The sequence below is a fragment of the Antechinus flavipes genome, chromosome 4 (genome assembly GCF_016432865.1).
Source record: "Antechinus flavipes isolate AdamAnt ecotype Samford, QLD, Australia chromosome 4, AdamAnt_v2, whole genome shotgun sequence".
NCBI classification, from domain to species: Eukaryota; Metazoa; Chordata; class Mammalia; order Dasyuromorphia; family Dasyuridae; genus Antechinus; species Antechinus flavipes.
Window position 1 is genome coordinate 194759147 of NC_067401.1, and position 14017 is coordinate 194773163.

At 40.4% G+C, this 14017-nt stretch overlaps 1 long non-coding RNA gene across 1 annotated transcript; it reads right to left on the bottom strand.

Moving 5' to 3' along the window:
- Positions 1–1076: 1076 nt before the first annotated feature.
- LOC127561209 (uncharacterized) lies at positions 1077–13374 on the bottom strand. The gene is made up of 3 exons (XR_007953482.1): positions 10033–13374; positions 5606–5730; positions 1077–1774 (listed from the first exon to the last, which is right to left on the bottom strand). It is a non-coding gene; the product is annotated as an uncharacterized LOC127561209 (long non-coding RNA).
- Between the last annotated feature and the right edge of the window lie 643 nt (positions 13375–14017).

Sequence of the window (14017 nt, forward strand, 5' to 3'; positions counted from 1 at the left end):
TTAAACATTCTTTTCATTTTTAAAAATATTTTTCAATAGTATTTTATTTTTCCAATTCTAAATATAGTTCTAAACATTCATTTTTTGTAAGATTTTGAGTTCCATTTTTTCCCTCCTTCCCTTCCCTTCCCCTCCCCAAGATAGAAAGCAATCTGATATAGATTATACATGTACAATATTTTTAACATGTTTCCATATTAGTCATAATATTCTTTTTCTTTTTTTATTAAGGCTTTTTATTTTCAAAACATAGGCATAGAAAAATTTCAATATTCATCCTTGCAAATGTTCCAAAGTTTTTTTCCTTCTTTGTCCCCCAATCCAATCCTCTCCCCTAGAAGGCAAGTAATCCAATATGTGTTTAAAAATGTGCAATTCTTCTATACATATTCCCATAATTATGCTGCACAAAAAAATCAAATCAAAAAGGAAAAAAATGAGAAAGAAAACAATGCAAGCAAATAACAATAAAATGAAAATGCCACATAACATTCTTTTTAAAATAAAATTTTGAGTTCCAAGCTTTCTCCCTCTCCCTCCCCTTCCTTTTCTTAAAGATGGTAGGTAATTTGATATAGGTTTTATTGTACAAACATGAAAAAAATATTTCCATATTATTCATGTTGTGAAAGAAGAAACAGAACAAAAGGAACAAGCTATGGAAAAAATAATGAAATTGAAAAGAGTCAATCTGCATTTGGACTCCATCAGTTCTTTCTCTGGATGGGGATAGTATTTTTTATTTTAAGTCTATAATTTGTTAAAAAAAAAAAAAAGTTTGTCTATCTGTATTGATAGGAGTTTCTTTACCTGGGAGTTCCTTATGCCAATGAAATCACAGGTCTAATCCTTCTCCCAATCATATGGAATGGATATACAATTCATATAGTTGGTTTATCTGTACATTTAGACAAATACTGAATATGGATAATGAATAGATCCAGACATTTTAGTCCCTTACTTAGCATAATTCCAAATTGCTTTCTTTAATAATTTGACTAATCTACCAGTAGAGGATTAATATGCCTGTCTTTACATAAACCCCACCAACATTGGCTATTCCCATCTTTTATCACTTTTACCAATTGTTGAATGTGATATGAAGCTTCAGAGTTGTTTTGATATACTTTTTTCATATTATTCATGATTTAGAGCAGTCTTTCGTTTGGTTATTAATAGCTTGGATTTTTTTTTTTCTTGCTGAGGCAATTGGGGTTAAGTAATGTGCCCAGGGTCTTGCAATTCTTTTTTTGAAAAGTGTTTATATCCTTTTTGATCTTTCATTTTTGGGGGGAATGGCATCTGGTGTTATGTATCTTATACTATATATCTATAAATATGTCTATCTATGGATGTATATGCACATATATGTATGTATGTATGTGTTTATATATAAATATATGTGGGGATTATATAGATAAGTATGCACATTCATGTTGTACACATATACAAATATTCATACACACATAAAATTTAGAAATCAGACTCTTATTAGAGTTTTTTGATACATATGTATTTTTCCAATCGACTACTTCGTTTCTTGTCTAGTTGCATTGATTTTGCTAATGCTTTTAAATTTCATATAATGTAAATAATCTATGGGAGGGAGGGGTATCAAACAGCTGAAGAGAATAGGATGACTTCCATCAAAACTAGATTTTCAGCTTAGCTTTTACCATGCTTGTTCATCTTGTGGAACTCTTGATCATGTCCTCCTATTAATTCTCCATATTGGATTTACCCAGTGATCCATCAGTATATTGGGTGGATTCTTCTGTAGAAGATTTACAAGAAAATTTAGAAAAAAGTCATCAATATAGAGAGTATAAATTGATTGTGACCTGGATGATTGGAGAGAGTACCTATCTTCCTAAGATCACAGTTCCATACAAGTATAAGTAAAATGAAAGGACTGTGTTAGATGTTATCCAAGGTTCTTTCCACCTTTCAATCTTATGATCATTTTACAATCTAGTATCACACTAAGTTTATGCTTCTTATTTTCCTTAATAATATTTTCATGTGTATACTTTTACTCTTCCATTTTTACCATACATACCTTGGAGGCCAGAAATCTGCCTTTGCTGCCATGTCTCCTCTATAGTATCTAGTATTGTGTCCTAAACATAGTAGGTGATCAATAAATGTTTGCTGATGAGAACATCTGAGAGTGGGAACAAAGTCCAATCCCCTTATTTTAAAAAAATTCATTTTATTGATTTCTTTGATCTTTATAGCAACCATTTTCTGTCCTCTGAGATCTAATTTCAGCCCCATCTTATAAAAATGAAAAGCAATTAAGCAGAGACATCTGATACAGAAACCTTATCTTATTATTCAATGTAAATAATATTCTGTCCCACTAGTGCCCCATCTCTCTGCCATAAGAAGAAAGTATACTTCATTATAATTTCTCTAGGACCTTTACTATTTTTTAAAAATTCAGTTTTACTTCTTTTTTGGGTAATCTTTTAATTTACCTTGGTGTATAGATTATTTTCTTGCAAAGCAAACATTGCATGAGAACAGATTGTATCAGTCCATGTAAACCTTCCCAGATTTCTCTGAATTCCTTATATCCCCCATTTCTTACTATTTAACTAATTGTATTCATGTATCATAATTTTTTCAATTATTTTGCAACAGAAAGGCATATACTTTATTCAGTCCCTTCATTTTACATATGAAGTCCTAGGAGAGGAAGTGACTTGTTTTTACATATTTTGCTGCCCGATAAAGTGACGAAATTTCAGACACCAGTTTAAGACACCGAGGATAAACATGATATGTATACCTGGGCCAGAAGTTGGAGGTTAGGATTTGGATTGTTTCCTACAAATTAATTGTTAGGGTTAATTTTATTAAAGTTGGATAGCAAGTAGTTAGAAAGGCCTAATGTCATAGGAAATACAGAGCCAGATTCAAAGCCAAGATCTGAGCCTCCTCTGACACATATTGATTCTGTAGGTCACATCAGCTCTTAGTGACTTCATCAACTCCCTAAGAAGAGACACTGAGAGAAGATTCCGAACTGCACTGTTAAACTCCCCTACCTGGGAATTTTCTACATTAGTGAAATCACAGCCCTGGAACTACTAATAGTGGTTGATCAGAACAATTGACAATTTCTCTAGAAACTAAAAAAGATTGAAAAATGTAAGGGGAGAAACCTGGTTCATAAATATGACTAGCTGAGAGGTGGAGATATGGGATAGGAAAGGAGGAAGGAAAGAAGGAAAGAAATGTTATCTCAGTGGGGACAAAAATGAAAGACTTGGACAGGAAATCAAAATCTAGATCTGTCTTGCCTAATACAGGATGTCTGCTGACTTTACTCCATATCCTCTTGTGGTGGCTAAATGTTAGTTGATCTGGTCTCAGTCTTAGGAATAGGGGCAGGAATGACCCAGTGGAAAGAAAAGTTTTCATTGTTCTTCAGCCATTTTTCAGTTGTGTCTATTTGGGGTTTTCATGATAAAGATACTGTAGTGATTTGCCATTTTCTTCTCCAGATCATTTTACAGATGAAGAAACTGAGGCAGACAGGGTTAAGTGGCTTGCCCAAGATCACACAGCTAGGAAGTATCTGAAGCCAGATTAGAGCTCAAGAAGACTGCATTCTACCCACTGCATTACATGGTTAGAATTAGAAGTCCTGACTTCAAATCCTCCCTCTGGTGCTTACTTCCTAAATGGTTTTGGACAAATCATTTACCCTCTCTGGGAGAAGAAATATCCTCTTTTTTTTTTAAAAGGGATTAAAAGGCCTCTGAGGTCCCTTCCAGCTCTATATCTATGACTTTTTAAATCTGCCCCACTTAGAAGAATACAATGAGGATCAAATGAGACTGTGAAAATTAGTTTGAAAAGCATAAAGTGCTTTTAGGGTGACAAAGAAACAGAAAGAAAGTAGAAGCTTATTGATCAGGAGTTACAAAATAAATGTGTGGTAGAATATACTGGGCCTACTCTAAGAAACAGTGAATATTGAGAATGCAGATAAGTTTGGGAAGACATACTGATACAGAGTGAAATAGGCAGAAGCAGGAAAATAGTAAACATGATTACAGAAATATAAAAGGAAAGAATGAAAAAACAAAATAAAAATTGGATGCCAATAATTATAAGGCTCAGTCTTGACTCTGAAGAAGAGATGGTAAGACTAATATCCTTTTCTTCTTTGTAGACCATGAATATGGAATATTGTATAAACTATCATACTCAGTTGATATACCACTTAGTTTTGTTGAATTTATTTTTTTTCCTCTTTCTTTTATATTCTTTGTCACAAGGGGTAATTCTTTGGGTGGAAAGGAGAAAGGGACATTATTTGGAAATTAAGCTTATATAAAAACTAAAGGTATCCATATACATGTAACATGCATGTGTATATGTGTATATGCACAAATATACAGACATATAATGCATATATACCTACATGTAGCTGCACATGTGTTTATATACACATGTGTATATGTGTACATATACATGCACATATAGATACATAAATATATATATATACACATATACATGTGGACATACATTCACATATGAGGACAGCTAGAGGGTCTAGTGGTTAAAGTACTGGGCCTGGAATCAGGAAGTCTCATCTACCTGAGTTCTAATCTGTCTTCAGATCCCTATGAGATGTGTGACCCTGGGCAAATCACTTAACCCTGTTTTTCTCAGTTTCCTCATCTGTAAAATGCACTGGAGACAGAAATGGCAAACCCCTCCAATATTTTTGCCAAGAAACCCCAAATGGGGTCATAAAGAATTTACACATCTGAAAAATTCAACAGTACATAAAATATATTTTTTTAATCCTGAAAAAATATATAAAGTGTTGCATAATGTAAAGAGCATTTTATAGCATTATTATTTTCATCCTGGTGAGCCTGGATGCCCGTGAAGGGCTGTGCCCCTGTAACTCCGGAATGCTGCTGACAAACTTGAGAACACGGCATGGTGAGCAAGCATACCCTTCCCACCCAAGCACCTCAGATTTCTGGCATCCCAGTCCTAGATCAATATCGTGAGGGAGGCCAAGTTTGTTTCTGGGTGAAAGGTGAAGGGGGAAGTGGGGAAGGAGGGAATGAATAGGAAATTGGAGGGGGGAGTCAGGAATCCCAGCTATCTGGGATTAGAACAAAGGCCAACTCCGGTACAGATACTTAAGACTGAACAGAGGAGTTCACTATAACACAATGAACGTGAATAATTGTTCTGGTCCTTATGCATTCGAGATGGGGAATGAGAAGATGGGCAAACAGGTATTCCCTTCCCTTCCCTAGCCTTCCTCCTTCCTCTGGAGGAAAGGCCCAGTGGAAATTGGAGAATGAAGGGGGTGAAAGGAAAAACTAGTCTTTGGGGCCTGGAAAATGCCTCTCTCATCCCAGATGTTGGTAGTAAAAGCAGAAGAAAAAATCCATCCATTTGTGAGTAGAATGCTGACCTAGCCAAGAGAAACCACAAACTTCTGGATCTAGCACCTGGGCACAATTTAGAAAACCATTACAAAATCACCTATATTTGTAGGTAAATCAAATTTAAGACTCCAAACTAAAATGAATATATGACTGTTCAGGAGGTGGGTAGATCTTACCTTATTTCCCTGTCAATAGTGATTTCTGAAGCATATCTTTCAGGGGTGATTTAAAAAGAGCTTGTTGAACCTCAGACTTCATTGTCTAGGATTCTTCATGGAAGTTCCCATGCTCCTAAGAAAGGCTAGAAAATGGGGTGAGAGACGATACCCACAGTCATCATAATTATACTTTGGGCAAATTCATTTTAGGTGGCTGGGGTAGACTTTGAAGAAAACAGTGCAAAGTGAGGGGGTAGATGTCCCAGCAATGAATTAGTGGTAGTTTTGGGACTTGAGTTTCTGGATTAAGATGTGGGAACATTGGTCACCACAGGGAAGAAGTTCACTTCTGGGTTATCAATACTCTTATCATTCAATAAACATTTATTAAGTGCTCAGTAGGTGGCAGACCCATTTCCAAGCGCTGGAAATATAAACAAAAAAGCAAAAACAATATCTGCCCTCCAAGGAGCTTCCATTTTAATGAGAAAAGTCTCATGACCCAGTGCCAAATCTTCCTGATTCCAAGTACAAACACTACCCACTGGAGAGTCCACTCCCAGAGTAATCCTTAGGTGGTTTAGGAATGGCCCAGAGGCTGGTTCTATACTGGCTCGGTAGTGAGAAAAGGTAGTAGAGTCTGTGAACTTTTATTCTTTTGTGGCCTGACTCCTAGGTTGGGGATAAAGGGATGGGGGGAGAATGAGGAGGTGCCTCCTGTTTGTCAGCCTTCTCCTCTTCTGTGCTGTTCCCTAAAATAGAGATCCGTGAAGATTGGAGAATTTTCCTGCTCTATCATGGGCCTGGGACTCAAGTCCATAATGGGCAGATGTAAGTTTGATTGACAGCAGGATACCATGAAGTCTAGGGCTGGAAAAGGATAAATATAAAGTGGCCGGCACAGAACTGGACAGGGGCCATTTGAAACACAAAGTACATTCCGACCCCAGCCTAACAAACTGTACCAGTCTTTTCCAGGGTTGGGAGGACTGGATCAGGGTGGCCAGTGAGCAAGGGCTCTTGCTAGGATGGTTTGAGACTCCTCCCCTCACCCCACTCCAGGCCCAGACAGAGCACATCTGCTGTTCCTTTTTGAAGCACAGAAAATATGTTCTCTGCTTCTCTCCACCCCGCCCCCCGTTCACCCTCGGCACATTCAGACTCCTGGGGTTCCCTTTGGGGTTCCAGCATTTAGACAAACCATGAACAAGGCGGTGGCGGTGTACTTGTGGTTCATGGAGGAAGGGAAAGGAGGGAAACAGTAGCAAGGGTCAATGAGATGCAAAATAGACATTAATTAGAGCTGTCCAAAAGCAAAATGGGCTGTGGTAATTTGTTAGACCCACCTCTTTCTCACACATGCATCTCCCATCTTTGTACAGCCTCTGTACTGGCTGTTTTCACATCCCACGAGAATGCCCCACCTCTTACACAAGTCTTAGATCTTACCCCTTTTCTGGTCTGTCACATTTACTCCAGTTGAGGTCAGAGATTCTCATTTTTCTCCTCTGCCTCTGCTTCCTAGAGTCTCTACCTTTAGAGAAGCTCAAGCTCTAGCACTACTTTCTACATGAAGCTTTTCCTGATCCTCCAACTGCCAGTCCTCCACTCCAAACTATGTTGTATTTAACCTCTTTGTAGATGTTTGTTTTCATTCACCTTATATTTATATTAAATATATTTTAAATATGTGCCTCTTACCCATTAAAATGTAAATTTTGTGAAAGAAGGGATTGTTTCATTCTTTGTTCTTCCAGTGTTTAGTATATAGTAGGCTCTTAATAGTTATTAATGGATTGATTTGTTCTCAATTGCTGGATGTATCTGAGCAGAAACTAAATGACCACTTTTCAGGGATAATGCAGAAAATCAGTTATATTAAACTGTGAATAGAACACTGGATCTAGACTCAAATTTGGTATCATATGTATTATCCTGGGCAAGTAACTTAACCACTGTCTGCCTCAGTTCCAGCCTACCTTCCAGGTCTGTTGTGAGAATCTGATGAGATCAGATTTATAAAGTGCTTAATACAGTGTCCAGCACATGATAGGTATTTAATAATACATGCTTGTTTTCTTCTTCCCTTCTTAAAATGCAATGAAACCAAAAGCAAATATAGCCATAGTACCATGGAAGGTGCTGAGGATTCAGAACAAATTAGAGAAAAATTAGAGTCTCTGTCCTAAATCAGAATAAGCATGATTTACTTACACCAGAGTAAGGGTGACTGATCTAAGATTCACATTTGAATTCTACCTCTGCCATGTGCTATGTGTATGCATGAGACCTTAGCCAAGTCACTTCTCTTGAATTCTCAGTTTTCTCTTCAGTGACATTAATGAATTAAATTAGATGATTTCTAAGATCCCTTAGAAGTCAGAAAATCCTAGATTTGGGTAACTTGGGTACACACCTTGAGGAAATAGTGCAAGAAAAAACATAGGGATGAAAGGGAGGTACTAGAGCTGAGATTTGTGGAGCTGATTATTGGGAGTACTAAATCTAGCAGAATCTATCCTATTTTTCATGAGGTAGCATAAGTTTTTTCTAAGCATTCTCTCTATCTCTTCTGCACTTCTATAAACGTGCTCCATAATATCTTCTCTTTTTAATAGTATGTCTCTCACTTCAAAGACCATGAGCTTCTTAAAGTCAGGGCCCCTGAGTCTGCATTCCCACAATACCTAATAATATTGGGACACATGGTTTTGTACTTAATTGATTCCTAACTGATTTATTTTCTTGGTTTGGAGCAAATCAATCTTGAGGAGGTCCAAGTTCTGAGTACTCTTCCCCTAATTACCAAGTCCTTGTTCAATAACTTCTCCCTCTCCATCTCTAAACCCCTCCCTTTCATTGTCCCTCCCCCCTCCCCACTGGCTCTCTGGCCCAGAGCCCAGGGAAAGATGAAAAGGGTTGGTGCTGTCTCACTCCATGGATATGTCTGGGTTTTTAGGAATGCCCATCTGAACTGGAGGCAATGAGGTGGTGGGTGGTTGGGGGGGGAGCTGTGTGTGGAGGTGGGGACTTTTCTAGCATAGTTGTAGTTAACAGTAGCCTTTCTATAGCCATGAAAATCGTCAGCTCTCTTTCTGGCCAGTGGTAGGCGAGAGGGAGAGTCCTTAAACCTTTCTAAGGGGCCTGAGTCTGGGCTGCTAGACACTTCTCCAAGCCTGTAACCATTCCCCAGAGAGAAAGAAAGCCCATGATTCTGATTTGAGCTGAAGACATTGACTATGTTTGAAAAAGGGATTTTAGGAATGGCAGTAAAAGAAATTAGAGGCTTATAGCTGGATCACTCCACCTCCCCTTCTCCCCCACTGTTGCCCAATCTCATTTCCTAGAGATAGTTATATTGTTATTGAACCACATTCTTCTGGGGCTCTTCAGCCCATGGCTAAAGAATTCCCAGCCTCCCCTCCCCCAACACACCTCCAATACACTTCCCCAAACTCACAGGGAGCATTGGGAATGGGTGGAAGGAGGCAGCTTTCCTAGAATCAGAGAATAATAATAAAGACATTGCCTTAAAGATACCTAAGGTAGAGGCTCTTAATCTGCTGTCTGTAAGCTTTTTCTTTTTTTAAGAATTTAATAATTTTTTCAATGTAATTGGTTTCCCTTGTTACCTATATATAATTTATTTAATGCGTTTAAGAATATTATTTTGAGAATAAACCCCAGAGGGGTCAATGGACAAAAAAGTTAAGAAACACCGATCACATCGTGATTTACAGGTGAGGAAACTGAGGCCCAGAGATTGGTCCATCCATGGTCATGAAGACCATTTATAACCAAGTGGGGTCAGGCCTAGAATTCAAGTCTAGCCAGCCAGTCCTCCATACCTCCTCCCCTCCGCTGGTCTGCTGCGCACCATCTGTTCTTGCTCCAAGATCCCATCACAGCCCACAGACAGTTAATCTAAGCCTACAAACAGGCATTTGGCCCCCATATTGCCAAGGGCTCGTTGCCACCTGAGAGTAGGGATGGAGTTGGGGGAAAGGGAATCTCCCGGGGAGAGGCTACAGCTTGAGGTCAAATGGGTAGGAGGAGAGAAATGGGGCACCTCCTGTGATTCTCATCCACCCTCCCCAACCTGGCCCTCCGACAAGGCTGGCAGGAACGCTCTGCCAGGGTTAGAGTTTCCTTATGGGCTGAGTGCCCGGGCTCCCCCCACCCCCACCCCCGTCACCACCCTCTGTTCCCCTTCTCGTCTCCTGCCACTCCCCCTCTGACTCCCCCCTTCGGGGCTGCAGTGCCGTGGGGGCGGCTGTACTCTGAGCCAGGCACAGTGCAAGCTGCGAACACAAACAAGTGAGAAGCTGATGTGAGCAGCTGGGCTCGGGGCCAGGGAGCCGGGGCTGGAACACAATGTACCGAGCAGGGAGCGAGTGCAAGAACAGCCTGACTCAGCAGCTGGGGAAGCGGGTGTGCTCGCTCACCAGATAAACCGCTCCTGCAGCCTGCGGTCAGCCGGGCTCGGAGACCCGACACACACACGGCAGTTACAGGCGGGGCCGAGGGGTGCAAGTTCCTGGGCCCCCGGGAGCCTCGCCGGCGCTGTCCGCCGGCACTTCCTCGGAGGCCCGACCGTCGGAACCCCCATCTCCCTCCTCCGCGAGGCTCGCTCCCCGCCCAGAGGACAGTCCTCTCCCCCCCACTCCCCCGCTTCCTCCCCTCACACCCTGTCTCTTCCTCCCTCTCCCTCTCCCCCCTCCCACTCCCCCGCCCCCGGCCCAAATTCTCGTGCTGGGAGAGTGTGTACCTACAGACCCCTCAGGCATGTACCTGAAAAGAGACGGTCCCGCGCCCAGCCTGGAAAACAAAGAAGTTCGGGGCATCGCCCCCAGCCCCCCACCCCCTCACACACACACCCCCAATAGGGACAGCACAGATTTGGGGCTACCTGCGTCAGTCAGAGTTAGGCTGGGCTTGGGAGGAGAAGGTAATGCAGGGCAGTGGGCAGACTAGGAGCACACTGTTCCTATTTTGGGACAAGAGAAAAAGGTACAGAGAGGGCATAAGAAAGGGGTTTCTCTGAGTGAGGGGATGGGCCAGACTGTGTTTATTTGGGCCTGAAAAAAGGAAAAGAATCCCAGTGCAGGAGACCTTCCCACCGTATCTCCTCACTCCTCTGGTCTTCTGATTCTACTTGGTCTAGAGGTTTTGCCTCTCCCTAGGTCACAGAAGCTTATGGATTCTCCTAGAGGGGACAAAGAGGGAGAGGGGTGTTGAAGAGCTGAGACACTATGGTCCTTCCCAAAAGTATGTGAAGAGCCTAGGAATTGTGACGCCCCAAAGGACATTCGTGTTGTCACCTCCCTCCTCCTCTCACCCTTAGCCCCCGGAATTCTCTGTGGTCTGGCAGAAGGACAGAACCATTCTGAGCATAACAAGGGGGTAAGAAGCTAGCTGCTAGAGAGGAGACTTTCAGTTGCCAAAAGCAAGGCCAAGGACACACATGGAGAGTTAAGGAGGAAGAAACTGCCCTATGGTACACCTAGGCCTGCTGGGGTGTCTGCAGGATGCCCCAGGGGACATGCTGTACCCAGACAGGTGCCAAGGCTGGATAGGGAGGGGCTCCCTTCTCTGCTGAGTTCCAGGAAAGGTGCTTGCTCATGGGCCTTGAAGGGTGGGACTGAAGGAAGGACAACTTTCAGAGACTGTGGAAGGCTTTTATCTCACTTCTGGCCCCTGAGCTTGGCTTTGTACTGTGTCCTCCTCTTCCTCCTTCTCAACAATAATACTGATTATACTTGATAGGATATCAATAGGATATACTTGATAGGATAGGCTACCTAGGTATCCTATCCTGAATAGATGGCAGGGAAATATGTAACCATCCCTCCTTTATTTTCCTCTGACCCTCCCTTCACACATAATCACAGATGCTTATCATAGCTTTAGAACTGTAAGAATCATTTATACAGTTGGATGGGACTTCAGAAACAATCTAGTCCTGTGCCCTTATTATAGATGAAGCCCAGAGAAAGAGACTGATCTGTTCATGATCTTTTACAAAGTCAGCAGCAGAGCTGGTCAGAGTCTGTCCTCTGATTCCATTGTTCTTTCTTGCTTAAAGAGTATGTAGTCCAAAATCTTCATTTTACAAATTAGGGAACTGAAATCCAGAGATAATCTCTTAATTTTCAACTTCACTCCCTTTTCTCTAGTCCCATTAGGAAATTTCTTATTAGATTTACTCTGGCTTGTTTGATCACCTGTTGATAACATAGCCACTTGATGGGGCATCAAATGTTCACACCTGCAGTTTTCATATCAATAAGCATTTATTAAGCACCTACTATATGACAGTCACTGTGTTACATAGTGTTTATGAAGAGGTCCAGACATTAGGGACATAATACCATAACATGCATGTGAGGGCTGTGCAAAGTCACCAATCTTACTTCCTCCTCCAGAGCCATGTGGGTCCAATGGCAAGATATAGTCCGAGACTAGAAATAGCCCTAGATGCTGTTGGACTCCTTGAGCTTTTTAAGTTTCAACAGGTCTCAGTTTGACTGAGGCAACACCCACTTAGTGATTAAGACTACATAAGAAATGAGGTTCAGTGCTGGGAACTTACAATCTAACATGCAAATAAATATATACTTACCAAGTTTTACATATATATACATACACACACACACACACATATATATGATAAATATGAAATAATTAATAGAGGGAAGGCACTGGAATTAAAAAGAATTGGGGAAGGCTCTCTGTAGAGAATGGGATTTTAGCTATGATTCAAAGGAAACCAGGGGTTCAAAGTGGAGGAGGGAAAGTGTTCCAGTGGGGGACAGTAAGAGAAAATGCCTGGAGCTGAGAGATGGAGTGTTTGTGGAACAGCCAGGAGGGAAGCCAATGCAATAGATTAAAGAATATGAGTCAAGGAATAAGTTGTAAGAAGGTTGGAAAGATAGGAGGTTATGAAGGACTTTGAATGAAAACAGAACATTTTGTATTTGATCCTAGAGGTAACAGGGAGCTATTGGAGCTTATTGAATAAAAGAAATGACTCAGTTAAATCTGAACTTTAGGAAAATCGATTTAGTGGCTGAATGGATTGGAATGGGAAGAGATATGAGGAAGACAAACCTATCAGCAGCCTATTAAATTAGTGCCAGGAATGAGGTAAGGACCTGTTCCAAAATGGTAGCAATGTTAGAGGAGAGAAAGCAGTATCTTCCAGAGATGCTGCAAAGGTGAAATCGAAGCTTTGACAACAGATTGGATATGAGATGGAGTGAGAGATAGTGAGGAGTTGAGGATGACTTCGAGGTTGGGAGCTTGAGGGACTGGAAGGATAGTGATGCCTTTTACAGTAGTAGGGAAGGTAAGGAAAAGTAAGGGTTAGGGGAAAAGAAGAGTTCAGTTGTGAGTATGTTGAGTTTAAGGTGCTTACTGGACATTCATTTCAAGACATCTGAAAGGCAAATGGAGATTCAAGATGCTTCTTTGTAGCAGAAGTGCTAAGTATTTCTTTCTTTCTTTCTTTTTTTTTTTTAATGGTTATTAGAACCCCCTCCCTCCAGGGCTTCTATCTTCAGTTCTGTCATTTCTCTTCAGAGTAGTGCCATTTGTCATCTAGGGCTAAGTGTATTTGAGGATCTACCAATCAGAATTTTATTTCAGTCTCCCAAGTATTACAATTAACTACTAAAGTAAATAATATGTAAATAATGAGACAAAACATGATAATAAAACAGCTACAAACCTTACATTCTCCTAGATCCTGGAAGTTCCCTAGACTTAAGATTGATATGGACCCAAGAGTTCTGGACATATATGATGTGAGTCTTCCCTTGAGAAAGCAAAAGAATTTAATCATACAGTTCCCACAGGATGTTCTATTCGCATTTCCTTTAGAACGAGTCATCATCAGTCATCACCTCTGGGAGTCAGAATCTTAGCTTATTTATGTCATAGGATTATAGATCTGGTTGCTAGTTCACAACTTACTGGTCATCACCAGGGTCCTCTGGTCTTATCTAGTCATAACTAACTCTCCAGAGAGCAAGGGAGTTGATTTGGCAGTTGATCCTTGACCACCACTTTCAAGTCCTTCTTCTCTAAATACTTTAAAACAAAAATCTTGATGCTACTTGAAGTATGAGAGAGGGGTAACAGAAAAGCAAAGACATTTAAAGATCTTGAAATAGAATCACAAAATTAGAATGATTCTCTCAGATTGTCTCATTTTGTAGAGGAAGAAAATAAGGATCACATAAATAAGTTAATGTCATGGTCAGTTCTTTTCCTTCTATAATATACTATATCTCTCAGAGCATTACCCATTCATAAGTTTAAATAATATTTATTTAAATACTATTATTTAGTTTTTCCAAATACATGTAAAATAGCTTTCTTTTAAAATTTTTTAAATTATTCTTTTTCTTCTTAAAAATAGGAAAAAAA